This window comes from Cornus florida, unplaced genomic scaffold, assembly GCF_030987335.1.
Source record: "Cornus florida cultivar Cherokee Brave unplaced genomic scaffold, ASM3098733v1 CherokeeBrave_3.0.0_Hap2_Chr03, whole genome shotgun sequence".
Classification (NCBI taxonomy): Eukaryota; Viridiplantae; Streptophyta; class Magnoliopsida; order Cornales; family Cornaceae; genus Cornus; species Cornus florida.
Window position 1 is genome coordinate 96,898,968 of NW_026775573.1, and position 14,511 is coordinate 96,913,478.

Genomic DNA, 14,511 nt, shown 5'->3' on the forward strand with positions numbered 1-14,511 from the left:
CACAATCTAATTCCAATTTACTATATCATCATGGAAATTAAACCTTAAACAAAGAAATTAATTAAATTAATTTCTAGATCTTGAACTAAAGCATGCATACAAGTTGTATAAGCTCATATAATCATCAATAGAACACAAATATAATCCTAAGACACCCCCTACCTCCATTTGAGATGAAATCTCAAATCCCCACCAAAATAAATCGGCTTCGAATCCGACGAAACTCCTAAGTTTTGTCGGGGACAACAGCACGAACATGAATCCCAAGGAAGCCCCATCAAAAACACAACTTGACTTCAAACCCAAACTCAAGAAACGGCCAAAATAAGATTCCAATCGGTTGGAATCGAAGGCCTCGCCGAGGGGAACAATAAACACAAAGGCATCACCACTTTTTAATGAAGGGAAGAAGTCCAAAAGAGGAGAGAGAAGATGGCAGCCATGGATGGAGCTTGGACCGGCCATGAGAGAGGAGAGAGAGAGAAAAATTTGATTTTTCTTTCTAAGAGCTCCTAATTATAGAAAAACTCAAAAAGTGCCCCGAACAGGCCCTGCCGGGTCCGGAAAAGTGGAATTCGCGCAGACGCGCTCAAATGGCAAAACTCTATGAACAAAAAAGATTCCAAATGAGAAAATATGAACAACAAAAGAAACGGCATCAAAAACTGAGTCCCGAGTAGAGAGTTATGCCCAAAACAAGTTTGGCGCAAATTGGGGCCAGAAACCTTGAAACTGGAAAACATCGCTCAGGAGGAAATTCTAAGAGTCCACGACTCGGTGAAATGTGAAAATGAATCCCATACGAGGATCCAGGCTCAAAACAAGGCATTGAGTAATAACTTTCATTAATTGCACAATGACCCCTCTATAAAGTGAAAACTGCGAAATTGCCCCAGAATGAAAATATCTTCCAAAAGATATTTTCTTAGATACCCCTAAAATAAAATATCTTCAAAAGATATTTATGAGAAACACCCCAAGAAAAGAAAAGGTTTCCAAAGAATTTTGCATTTATGCCCATTTGGACACCGGGAGCAACCAGAGTACTTTCTCACGAAAGTAAAGATACGTATCTCATAGAAATCATTGGGAATGAAGATACATGAAGTCAGAAACCAACTCCGAACACAAGAAGTGTGGTTACACAAACAGAGTGACAAATGAGGAAAAGACGGAATAGGGAAAAAGATAAAAAATGAATAGTGTCGAAAAACGAAAAATGTGGGAATGACTCGGTCCTCAAAGGAAGTTGTCAATCTACAGAAAAGAGTCTAGGAAATCACTCCAGAGCACTCGAGACGACACTAATCGACAAGAACCCAAACTCAAAAGGGAAAAGACAACGAAAAAAATTTATCCAAAAAATCCGGGTCATTACAATTCACGAGTGGCTAGACATCCTCTTGGGGTTAGAGTTATTATGTGTTTGTCTCTATTTCTTGTGTTATTGATGCATATCTATGTGTATTAATGCTATAGATCTAGAGATTGTCAAGACATAGTACTTAATGGAATGTTCTTGTGGTTTATTTGATGGTTCATACTCATTTCTTGATGGATTGTACCTCTCCGTTAGTTTAATTAGTTTAATTTCATGTCATTAGCTTAATTGTAGTGTAGTTGTAGTTTAGGTGTTAAATGGGAGGACAATTCATGCTTCTTGTTTGATGTTCCATACTTATAAAAGCAAGTAACATATATCTCTAACCTTGTGATGTGTTTGGATTGTGAGTTTAAAGAAAGGATTAATGGCTTAATTTGATATATTATGCTATCCACCATGTTGCTTAGACATTATATGCTTAATTTGTCATCCATGCTTGTTAAAACAACCACACACACATATTATGTTGCAATACATGTTTTTCCCCTCATTAATCATTTATTAAGGGTGTAGAAAAGCTATGCTTAGTGGTGATCTTTGAACCCAAAGATCGCTCTCTTATTTTCTCTCTATTACATTTAATTGCCTACTTTAGTTTAAATTGCATCTTAGTGTAATTCAATCACCAACCAATCTTCTGATCACTCGACCTACTAACCCTAATCTTGATTCCTCAACCTAGTACGACCCACTAATCCCTTAAGTTGATCTCTACTTGCCCTAACTATATTTTTAGTGAAAGGTAGTAGTGACAATTTCTAAATGTAAAAGTTGGCCACATTCATTATAGCTCTACACCATTATCTTTTGGTGTAAAACTTTGGTTTGGGTTGACGACAACACCAAGTTTTTGGCGCCGTTGCCGGGGATTGATTGAAGGCAACGTCGTATTTGTGGAATCAATTAGGAATTAGTATTCTTTTGATCGTGTCTTTACTTTATTTTCATTTTGGTTACTTATTGTGTTGGTTCTTGTTTGACTAGGTGCATTGAGCAAGAAGGTGAGCAAAGGAGCATTCCAAGCAAGAAGCTAAGCAAAAACAAAGGAAAAAGGCAAAATTCTAAAACTTTGCAAGGCTAAAAATTGAAATTAAATTGAAGTGCTAAAGGACCCTTTGTGAGCTCTTTCTTAACTCAATTTCTAGTTAAATCGTCAGCCCGTGTGGAGGCTTATATTTCAATTCTTAGATAAATCGTGAGCCCACGTGGAAGCAATTTACTTCTCTTTGCATATTGTTGATAGCATGGGAGTATGGGATCATTGTATGTGGAGGAAGTTTGTTGATTGTTGATTTGTTGTGAAGGTGAAGTGTTTGTTCATTACTTGTTGCTTGTTGTGTTTTGTTGTGCATGTTTGGTCGTAGATCATTGAGACCTACTCTTGTCCCTCTAAATTTTCATCTTGAATCCGTTGTTCGAAACCCTAGGGGAAGACGAAGTTCTAGTTAATCCATTTCATCAATGGAAGGACATAATGAGGACCATGTGGAGGACCTTGGTTACATAGACCAACAAGGTATCCTCCACCCCAATGTGCATCATGATAACATGCAAGTACCATTAGGCATGCCGAGGCCATTTGTTCACCCACAACAACAACAAGGCCAAGTTCCATTTAAAATGCCAAGGCCAATCAAGGTACCCATGTTGCACCTCCAATTGCTAATCCTTCCCTTACTTTAAGAGATCACTATATGCCTAATGAATACAATGCACCCACATGCATTCAATTGCCACCATTTAGAGCACACCACTATAAGATCAAACCACAAACCATTCAAATGCTTCCTAACTATCATGGACTTCCAAGTGAAGAACCCTATAAGCATTTGGATGAGTTTCTTGAAGTATGTTCCACCGTGAGATACACGGACATGTTAGAAGAGGTCTTAAGGCTTAAACTTTTTCCATTCACCCTTAAAGACAAGGCAAAATATTTGTTTAACAATCTTAGGCCTTTTTCAATAACTTCTTGGGTAGAAATTGTGATGACCCTAGTTTTTAGGCCAGCGTGTCCTGTAATGAACCGAAGGTTGACCCAATAACGGATCCGAATGCAGAAGCGAAAACAGAAAACAAGACTCTAAGAAGTCAAAGTAACCTTCCATGAGGTCGTGGAACTCAACAAGAACTGATGCAGAAGTAAAAGATCAAAAATATGACAAATAGGCCCTCAGGGGCAAAATAGTCATTTATGAAAATTGTAGATTTGGGTGCCACCGAGCAAACCGCTGGAAGGACAACGAAAAACTAATCAAGATGGACTCAAGAATTGCATGATTCGGAGTCCGGACGAAGGAGAAATGGCATGACGAAGAAAAACGAGCACTTAAGGCAAAAGGGTAAACTGGTAATCATCCAGGAAGAATCGGGTGCAACCGAGTACACCGTTGGAAAGACAGCAAAAAATTAGTCAAGTTCAAAAAAAAATTCACTTGAATCGGAGTCCAGACGAAGGAGAAAAGCCTAAAAGAAGAGTTGACGTCGCGGCAGCCCAACGAGGGCCATGGCGCACACGGCGCCTACGCGCGAGCCCACCGGCGCTCATGCCGGCGCCCAAAGACATTGTTGGTGGCAGCCCTTGGCTGCTGCTACATTTTTTTTTTGATCTGCCCAGAACTGAGGCCTGAAACGGAGGTCAAGACGAGTTTTTCTGGAAAAACACGAAGAAGAAACCCCCCCTAAAATCGAGTTTTCTACCCGACTTTGCAAACGGAATAAAAAAAACTCACTGTGAAATCCCAAAAATGCACCTAGATCAGAACTGAACAAGAGGGTTAAAAGTTGCTACAGTGACTGTCTGTAACTGAGAGCAAAAACGGGCTAGAAGATGAATTTTTCTGGAAAAACACAAAGAAGAAACCCCCCTCAAAATTGAATTTTTTATGTGACTCATGCAAGAATTAAAAAAAAATGCAATGTAAAATGCCCTAAATGCCCCTCCATGAAATCTGGTCATGGAGGTTCAAAAAGCTGCTAAGTTGGAAAACTAAGAGCTGAACTTCGTAAGTGATTTTCGATATCAAGACGACATTTTCTGGAAAAACATGGAAAAGAAACCCCCCTTAAAATCATGTTTTCTATTCAACTGTATTAAAAGAAGAAAATAAAACTATCGTGAAAGGTCTATAATGCCCCTAGATCAGAATATGCAAAAAAAATGTGAAATGAATTCATAAGAGACTCAAAACACAAAACACAAACCATAAGATTTTGCCCGGAAACGACCATGCACGCAAACGTAACTTACCTATTTGGACGTGCTACAATGGTCCACGACTTAAATATACCACCGATACAAAATCCGACCCCCCAACGGGCAAAAAGACAAAAATGGAACTTGGAATGAAAACTCGGAATCCAAAAATGCAAAAAAGGGTCAAATGACCGTTTGGCCCTTGGCCACACATCAAACATGATTTATGAGACCCTATAAAAGAATTAGAATGGAATTCCCACACACGATGCAACCATGGTGAAGTAATGACTTGCGATTTTTCAAGATTTTCACAATATTTCATGAAGTTAAAAAGTACATAGAATACAATATAATGGTCATTGGCCTCCGGCCTCATCTCATACATATCAAATACATTGAAAGGAGTGTACTTAAGTACACATTATATACATGGAATCAAATATACATATTTTGATATATAAGTCTACAAAATGACATTTCATACTAATATTTGCATGAAATGGAAACTTGAAAGCTACACGATATCCAAGGAATGCTAGGCGTCACGAACCAAGTCTTCGTACCTGAAATATGCCCCAGTATCGTAGGGGTGAGTAACATAAAGCTACTCGTAGGAGTTGAGCATGCATCGATCTAACATTTTACAAATTTATCACCTTAAGGTGAAACATGTTAAAAGGGCTCATGCCACCTAACGTCTATGTCCAAATGAGACTCGGGGAGCATCCTAAGCTACCTTAGAGTCTAAGCAACAAGAATCATGATATACATACGTGTATGAAATGAATCATGGTTGGGATAATCCAAAGAACACGACAAGAAGAATGTTGAGTATAGATTAACATGAATTGCATTTTCAATACAATTGAACTAGGTCTAGAGTAATCCATATAACATGACAAAAGCATATTTGAATACAAGTTAACAAGAATCACATTATCCATGTAATTCAACAACAAAAGTGCATGTTATACAATGTAACAAGGTATAAGTTCTCAAAGCCATCAACTTAGAATCTAAAGCACAAAATAACAATGGTGGTTCATGCCACCTAACGTCTAAGTTCTAAATGAATCAATAGGATCAATCTAAGCTTTGTTAGAACGTCAAAACACAATTTTCAATATCGATGCAATTTAACTAACATTGGAACTTCTAATACAATGCATAAAGCATAATTTTGCAAAGTTAACATCCTGTAACTTAAAATGGAATGACAATTAAGAAACAACAAGTTACAACATCATCTAGTTATCAACTTGAAAATGAAATGCGAAATCAAACAAAGTGGATACTCGGACGTCATGCCGGATCAGACTGACAACATAGTTACTTTAGGGTTACTAGCCCATGGGTAACCTTCCTATGTGCGCACTAGACTATATATAGAGGGACTATCCCCCGTACTAGAACTACGTCCTAGCCATAATCAAACAACGACATCCCCAAGTTTCCAAAATCAACAAGTTGTGCAACAACGCATATATCAACAGGAATATGCAGGATAATCAACTATCTACTAAGCACAACCAAATTTGGAAACCTATACAATATATGCTCTAAATCCACAACTAATATGATATGATGAATGTCGAATCTTCAGTGTGCGATTCGTTACACGCTATGCATGAAAGATGTTAAATACGAAGTGTGCAAATCATTACACAAGGCAACAATATATTCAATAAGGAAAACATATTCTCATGAATACAAACATAGCAACTATGTTATCCAATGTTCAAAACATAACCAAATGAATATACAACAAGTCTAAGTCCATGATTTGAATATAGAAACCACTTCTAAAACACAACTAGATCATGGAGCAAATTGATAGAATTTAAATAGATAAACACAATTAAATTCTCTAGATTTCTGATTCAATTTCAATTAACCTCAATTTAATACATGTTAAAGGGCATGGCAAGGTCATCACCTATATCCATTCTAAAACTCAATTAGGTTGTTAGAATAACAAAGTAGAACTTTAATTAAATCATGCTAATTTAATTACCAAGGTTCTAAAGCAACTTCAAATGGTCCACAATTAATATATACTAGTAAACAAGTCATGGCCAATACAAATATCAAGTTAAAATCTTAATTAAGCTAATGGGACCACAAAATAGATTTTAATTAATTCTTTTAATTAAAATCTCTAGATTTTCAAACTTAACCAAATGCTCTCAATTTAACATATCTTAGAGAACATGGCAATGACTAATGTAATATCACATTACAAGCTTATTTCATGCAAGTTACACCTATGTAAATTAAACTTTCACTAAAGTTAAATATAAAATAAATGTTGCAATTCTTATACAATTAATCCCAATTTAATATGTGTGAACAACCACACCAAAGCTTAATTTTCTAGCATGCCATAATTCAATTCCAAGCTGTATATCACCATGAGGATTAAATCTTAAACATGTAATTTAATTAAATGAAAGGTTTCAAAATCTCACCGAATATTCTAAATCAAATATATGTGAAGCTATATGGCATGTAGATCAAGAATATCAAGTCGGAATTCAAATGGAGTGAATAGTGCACTCGGGGCAAATTAATTAATCAAATTAATTAATAATTACTAATTTTCAGAACACCTCCAATTACTTTCAAATTCAACTATGTTGAAGAGCATGCTAAGGCCTAATATAATATGCTAACACATATTAATTTCAAGCTAGTTAAGGCCATGTGAATTAATCTTTCACCTAAGATAAATATTAAATAAAATCTTTAATACTTATTCAAATGTTCCAATTTTAATACACGATAATGAGCATATCAAGGGGTAATATAAAATCATGCTACATGTTTAAACCAATTCATGAGCAATCGGGAAAATTAGATCCCGTACAAGAAAAATAAATAATAAAATCTTTAGATTTTATATTTAATCATGCAAACAAGTAGTATAAGCATCACAAGTATGCTATATAACAAGAATTTAAACCTAGAACATCCCCTACCTCAATTCGAGATGAAAATCTCAAATGCCATCAAAATGGAACGGCTTCGAATCCGACGAAACTACTAGGTTTTGTCGGGGACAACGCCGTGAATATAACCCCCATGAAAGCCCCATCAAAATCATAACTTGACCTCAAAACCAAACTCAAGAAATGGTCAAAACTGAATTCTAATAAGGGGGAAAGGTAGAGCACGGCGAGGGGAACAACAAACGTTAAGGCCGAAGACTTTCCATCAAGGAAAAGTGAACCAAAAGAGGAGAGAGAAGATGGCAACACCCCTTGGGCTGCCATGGGAGCTCCAGGTCATGCATGAAGAGGGGAGAAGATGAAAAATGAAATATCTCACCCCTCTTTTATAGAAATCTCAAAAAGTGCCCCGAACGGGCCCCGCCGAGTCCAAAAAAGTAAAATTTGAGCATACGCTCTCAAATGGAAAAACTTTGTGAACAAAAAAGATTCAAAATGATAAAATATGAACAACAAAAGAAACGGCATCAAAAACTAAGTCCTGACCAGAAAGTTATGCCCAAAACAAGTTTGGCGAAAACCGGGGCCAGAAACCTTAAAACTGGAAAACATCGACCAGGAGGAAATTCCAAGAGTACACAACTCGACGAAATGTGAAAATGAATCCCGTACAAGGATCCAGGCTCAAAATAAGACATTTTGCAATAACTTTCATTAATTGCACAATGGCCCCTCCAAAAAGTGAAAACTGCACTTATGGCCCAGAATGAAAATATCTTCCTAAAATATTTTCTTAAAAACTCCTAAAATAAAATATCTTCAAAAGATATTTATGAAAAACACCCCAAGAAAAGAAAATAATTTCAAAGAACTTTGCATCCATGCCCCTATGGACACTGGGAGCAACTAGAGTACTTTTTTGCAAAAGTAAATATACGTATTTCGAGGAAACCACTCAAGATGAAGGCACGTGAAGTCAAAAACCAACTCCGAGCATAAGAAGTGAGGTTGTGCCAATAATGTGACAAATGGGGAAAAGACAGGATAGGGAAAAAGACGAAACGGGGAAAAAAGACAAAAGGCGCATAGTGTCCGAAAAGTGAAAATGCAGAAATGACTCGGTCCTCAAAGGAAGTTGTCAATCCACAGAAAAGAGTCTCAGGAACCAATTCCGAGCACTCGAGATGACATTAAGTGACATGAAACAGAGCTCAGAAAAGAAAATTAAACGAAAAAAATTCATTCGTAAAATTTCAGGAAAAAGGAAAGGAAGGCAAATGACCGGGTCATTATAGAAATGCAACAAGAGTTCTTGAAGAAGTACTATCCGGTTTATAAGACCAATGCCACGAGAACCTCAATTCGAGTGTTTTCACACGGGGATAGGGAAACGGTCCATGAGGCATGGGAAAGATTCAATGAATTGCTTAGGAAGTGTCCGCATCATGATTTGCCCAAATGGCAATTAGTTCAATATTTCTTTGAGAGCTTATCGGACAATTACAAGGGCATGGTTGATGCTTCATCGGTGGCTCTTACATTGATAGGTATGAGGATGACGTGTGGCGTCTTTATGAGAGCATGAGTGAAAATTCTTTGCATCGAACTTTATCTTTCAAGAATAGTAGGAATTCAGGTGGAAGGAAGAATGTTGGCTTACATCAAGTCGACCATTCTAATAAAATAGCCGCCGAGATGAAATCCTTATCTTAAAGGTTTGATGAATTATTGATCAACCAAAACTCGGCAAATCAAGTATCTTCTGTCCCTAACCATTCCCATCATGCATCCAATGAGACATGTATGGCTTGTTCAAGTGTTTTACATTCTACTTCCAATTGTCCCCATGGACATGTGCAAAGTGAGCATCATGAACAAGTCAATGCAACTTTTGTTAATCAATGGAACAATCCTTATAGCAATCATTATAATCTTAGTTGGAAGAATCACCCGAATTTCTCTTGGAGAAACCAAGGGGAAGGCTCAAACCCTCCCCAAGGTGGTTTCCAAGGGAAATATGTTCCACTTACAATGCAAAGCCAAGGTTCCCAAGGATATAGACCATTTCAATCACGAGGAAATCAATTTGCTAATTCTCATTTTTCTAATCAACCATCACATTCTTAAGGAAATGCTAGGAGTCCCGCTTTTGAAGAGAAAGTTTTGACCGCTCTAGGCACTCTAGAGGCGAACACTCAATTGCTTCATTCTCATTCTCAATCCATTGCTAAGCTAGAAACTCAAGTAGGGCAAATAGCTAGTACTTTAAATGCTAGAGAGAAAGGGAAAATGCCTTTGAATGCCCCACAAAAGCAACAATGTGTTATGGAAATTCATTCCTCATATGAAGGTCACACAATAGAGCATGTCAACGCGGTGACTACCTTGAGAAGTGGGAAGATTGTGGACAACCAAGTGGGTATGTCCAATGAAGAGAGTGAACTGGTGCAACCACAAGTTGACACCACTCCCGTTTCAGATCCTATTCCTTCTTCGTTGCATATGCATGATCTTTCAAATGAGAATACCTTGAAAAATGATTTGAAAAGTGATTTTGAAAAGATAAATTTGCAAAATGATTTCAAAACTTCTTGTGTTGAAAAGACTTCAAAGAAAATTTCTGAAAAGGTTTTTGAACCAAGAGCTCAATTCCCGGATGCCTTAAAAGGATCCATTTCAATTGACAAGCAAAAGGCTAAAACAAATGAAATTATGGATGTGTTTAGGCAAGTGAAAGTCAATTTTCCACTTTTGGATGCAATCAAGCAAATTTCGGCTTATGCTAAGTTTTTGAAAGACTTATACACCCAAAAGAGGAAGAAGAAAAGCCAAGCACCTAGGAAAGTGGTTTTAACTGAGCAAGTAAGCTCAATTTTGCAGCATAACACTTTTCCAAAGTTTAAGGACCCCGGTTCACCTACCACTTTATGCATCATTGGAGATTATATCATTAATCGGGCTCTTCTTAACTTAGGAGCAAGTGTTAATCTTCTTCCATACTCGGTATATGTCAAATTAGGCTTAGGTGACTTGAAACTGACGTCGGTGATTTTGCAACTTGCCGACCGATCCATCAAAAAGCCTAGGGGTATCATTGAGGATGTATTGATTAAAATTGATAAATTCTTCTTCCTTGTTGATTTCGTTGTCATTGACACGGAACCGGTCCCAAATCCTAAGAGCCAAATTCCCGTTATCCTTAGCCGTTCTTTCTTGGCAACTGCGAATGCCAACATTAATTGTAGGATGGGGATAATGAAGATCTCATTTGGCCACATGAAGGTAAAGTTGAATATCTTTAATCTGACCCCCCATTTATTTGACAAGCATGAAGAAGTTAATGTTGTGGATAAATGTCATGACCTTAAATGTGAAGGAATTGAGTTTTTGTGTGAGACAAAGTTCCAAAAAGTCCATCTTCACCTTGAATCCCAAGAAAGTTGTTTCAAAAGCTTGTTTTAAAAGGGTGTGGAAGCCCAAAGATCATTGTGACCAAGGACCAAAAATTTCTTTTGAGCTTAATCCAACAAGTTCTCTAGGGAACCATTTGTTGGGTGGAGTTCAAAGCACTTATCACCCCATCAAGGAGGGGATGCACTATAAGATGTTTGACCTGGCCTAAAAGAGCCCAACGTCTTACTAGAGACGTTAAAGACTAGCAAGGCATTTCGTAGGGTGTCAAAATCCTATTCCTCTCTCATTTCTATCTTTAATTTCATTTCTTACGAAGTCTAGATATTTGGTTTACGTTCATATGCAGTGCTAGGAACTGTGATTAGGATTGCATACACTTTCATGTTGAAAATGAGCATTTTGCATAAGTTCGATCGATCTCCAAGGAGGTTCGATTGATCGAACTCCATACCTATATCCAATCACCTCTTTGTCCAATCGTTCGAAGAAAACCTGCATATTTCAGCTCTTTGTCCCATCGTTCGAACTTGTTCTTAGATCGATCTTCAGTTCTTCGATCGATCCAACTTCATCTTAGATCGATCTGCAGTCTCAACACTTAGAAATTTTTTGAACCTGCATCCAACCTGCATCAAAAGGCTCTCTGTCCCATCGATTGAACATGTCCGTAGGTTTTTGCATGTTCGATCTATCGGAGTCATTCTTCGATCGATCTTGAAGAGATTGATCTCTGTTCTTCGATTTGCTGTTTTAAGTTTGTCTTGTTTTGAATTTTAAATTTAAAATAATAATTATTTTATTTTGTTTATTTAAAATATATATATATATATATATATATATATATATATATATATTTTTGAAAACCTTCAAAATAATTTGTGAGGAGAGATCGATTACAGTTCGATCGATCTGATATTTCAGTTCGATCGATCGAAATGGTTACAGAATGTTTTTAAAAATCAAATCTAAGGTTATTAGATCGATACCACAGATCGATTTAACACCCTCTCCCTCATTCCTCGCCACTGTAACTTATCTCCTCACCTCCGGCGAACTCTCCGGCTACTCCATCTTACCTCGAATCTCACTCTCTCATCTAGGATCTCAAATCTCATCTTCATCTCATCTCATCTCTCGGTTTGAGGTAAGATCCGAACCTATCTTTTTGATTCAAGCTCTAATTTCATGAATCCATGCTCTAAATGTTAGATCTAAGGTGTTTTGAAGATGAATCTTGCCATTGATGATGTTTTGAAGCTTTGTATATATGTGTATATATATGTATATATATATATATATATATATATATGGTTTTATATGTTTTTGATTTTTGATTTGATTTTGGGGGTCACAGGCTGAATCAAGTGACCAATGTTGATGCTTTGTTGTTTAAATAGGCCTACAACCATGTTCGTGAAGGCCTCATACCATCCACATCACAGATCTATGACTTTTCAAGTTTCACCTCACAGTTCGATCGTTCGAACTTTTTCTTCAATCGATCTCATTTATTCTCGATCGATCGAACTTGCAACGATCTCACATTTTTGTGATCGATCGAACTTCACAGATATACTTCACACATTTCACACACCATCTCTTGTATGTCATGTTATCTCATACATGCCCAATGCCTATGTTTTCCACATTGGATGTATTCCATACTTATACTTTCTAGCATGCTTCACATCATGTCACTTATTCCTTGTCACTTGCATAGATTCATATTCTTTGTCTGTTTTGTCTATCTTATTTGACATACATGATTCTATAAATTGTGCTTTAATTCTTTATATTGGCACTGACTTCCTTTTTGCAAGTTTTCCTCTTATTTTGCAGGCCATGGCTAGGGTCAAGACTGTTGCTCGCTGATATTATCACCGCAGGGCCAGGCGGAGTTTGGACGATGAGACAGGTCTATCTGACGCCTAGGACCCCAATCAGGAGGAGCCAGCAGAGCCCACTCCACCTCAGTTTCCATCCGACAGTCGACTATAGTCTTCAGCTGAGGCATCTTCTTCACAGGTTGATGCTGAATCTGAGCATATACCATCTTCATCACCACCGCCAGCTCAGCCAACCCAGTACTTAGACCGGCCATTGCCGAGATACTTACACCTTCGAGTGGCACACGAGTTGATCTTTGACATAGACTACTTCTCCCGGTCTGTTCTTACTAGAGCAGTATATGATGATATAGACTGGAGGGGCATGTCAGCCATACTAGCCCCTGTCACATACCCAGTGTACCCGAGGTTGGTCCAAATGTTCTTCTAGAACCTCCGACCTGCCCCGAGTAATCTGGCAGAGCTGCGGACTACCATCGACGGCCACCCTATCAGTATCACGGTGGACACTCTTTCCAGATCCTGCCGTTGTTCACACGTCTGCCCTCCTGATCTCCAGGATACCTATCCTACTCTATGGAGGCCCACATATGCAGATATGGCCGTTGCACTCACAGGTCACTATGCCGGTGGCGAGACCTTCGCCACTCGGACTTATCTGCCAGACGACCTGTGGTTTTTCGATTTGGTGCTATACCGAAATATTTTCATGGCCGGCCACAAGATATAGAGGCGCGGTGATTTTCTGACAGCTTTATATGCCTTCTATATAGGGCACTGGATATCCATTCCTGCTCATCTAGAGCGTTATGATGAAGCTATACGTTGACCATATCAGCAAAGGCAAGCCCAAAAGGGCTAAGTTTCTCCCATTCGGCCATCTCATCACACAGATTCTACGAGACCAGTACTATCCCTTCCGTTCTGAGCCACGAGAGCGTACTGAGTCTGGGGCCTGCACATTCTAGAAAAAGGATTGGGATAAGAGTTACCAGGCTTTTATCAAGAGCCTACAGGACGACGCTGTTAAGGCAGCTAAGGAGTTAGAGAGAGAGGAGATGGAGTAGGCAGCAGCAGCAGCGCAGGCGGCGGACGATGTACCAGTCGATTCGGCTACTATGCACATGGATATTAACTTAGAGCAGCCCGTGGAGGACCAGGAACATTACTCTCTGGCTAGGTCGCCTATTCATGATGAGGAGCAGGCTCAGGATCATTATTCTCCAGCTCTAGCGGCACCTGAGGCTCCAGCACAGACACCTAGCTTTGGAGAGCGACTCTAGGCTTTGGAGGATGCTGTAGTATCTATCCACGCCGACACGGTCTCTATCCGAGAAGATGTTGTCTCCATCTGAGTTGACATTTCATCTCTCCGTACTGATGTCATGGCTGCACTGCAAGACTTATCTCGAGATATCCGCGGAGCACACCCTGCCCGTCCTACCTCCTCTTCCTGATCTCTCTATCCCTTTACTCCTGCCATTTTATATGATACATTATTACTGTTACTTTATTTTTGCGGCCAATCTGTTGGCCTTGATACTGTGATATGATGTATATTATTTCTATTTATACATGCTATATTTTGGATGTCATACCTTGTATTGATATATCTATTTGTGATTGACTCCATCAGGTGCATCCCAGTGACTTCAGTGAGAGAGAGTACTGTCCAAAATTTTCAGGACCACCCTTATACCTCTCTCTACTTTCAGTTAC

General features: G+C 38.4%; 1 pseudogene; it reads right to left on the reverse strand.

Annotated features, from left to right (window-relative positions):
• Positions 1-8,884: 8,884 nt before the first annotated feature.
• LOC132302088 (small nucleolar RNA R71) lies at positions 8,885-8,983 on the reverse strand (annotated as a pseudogene).
• Positions 8,984-14,511: the final 5,528 nt, after the last annotated feature.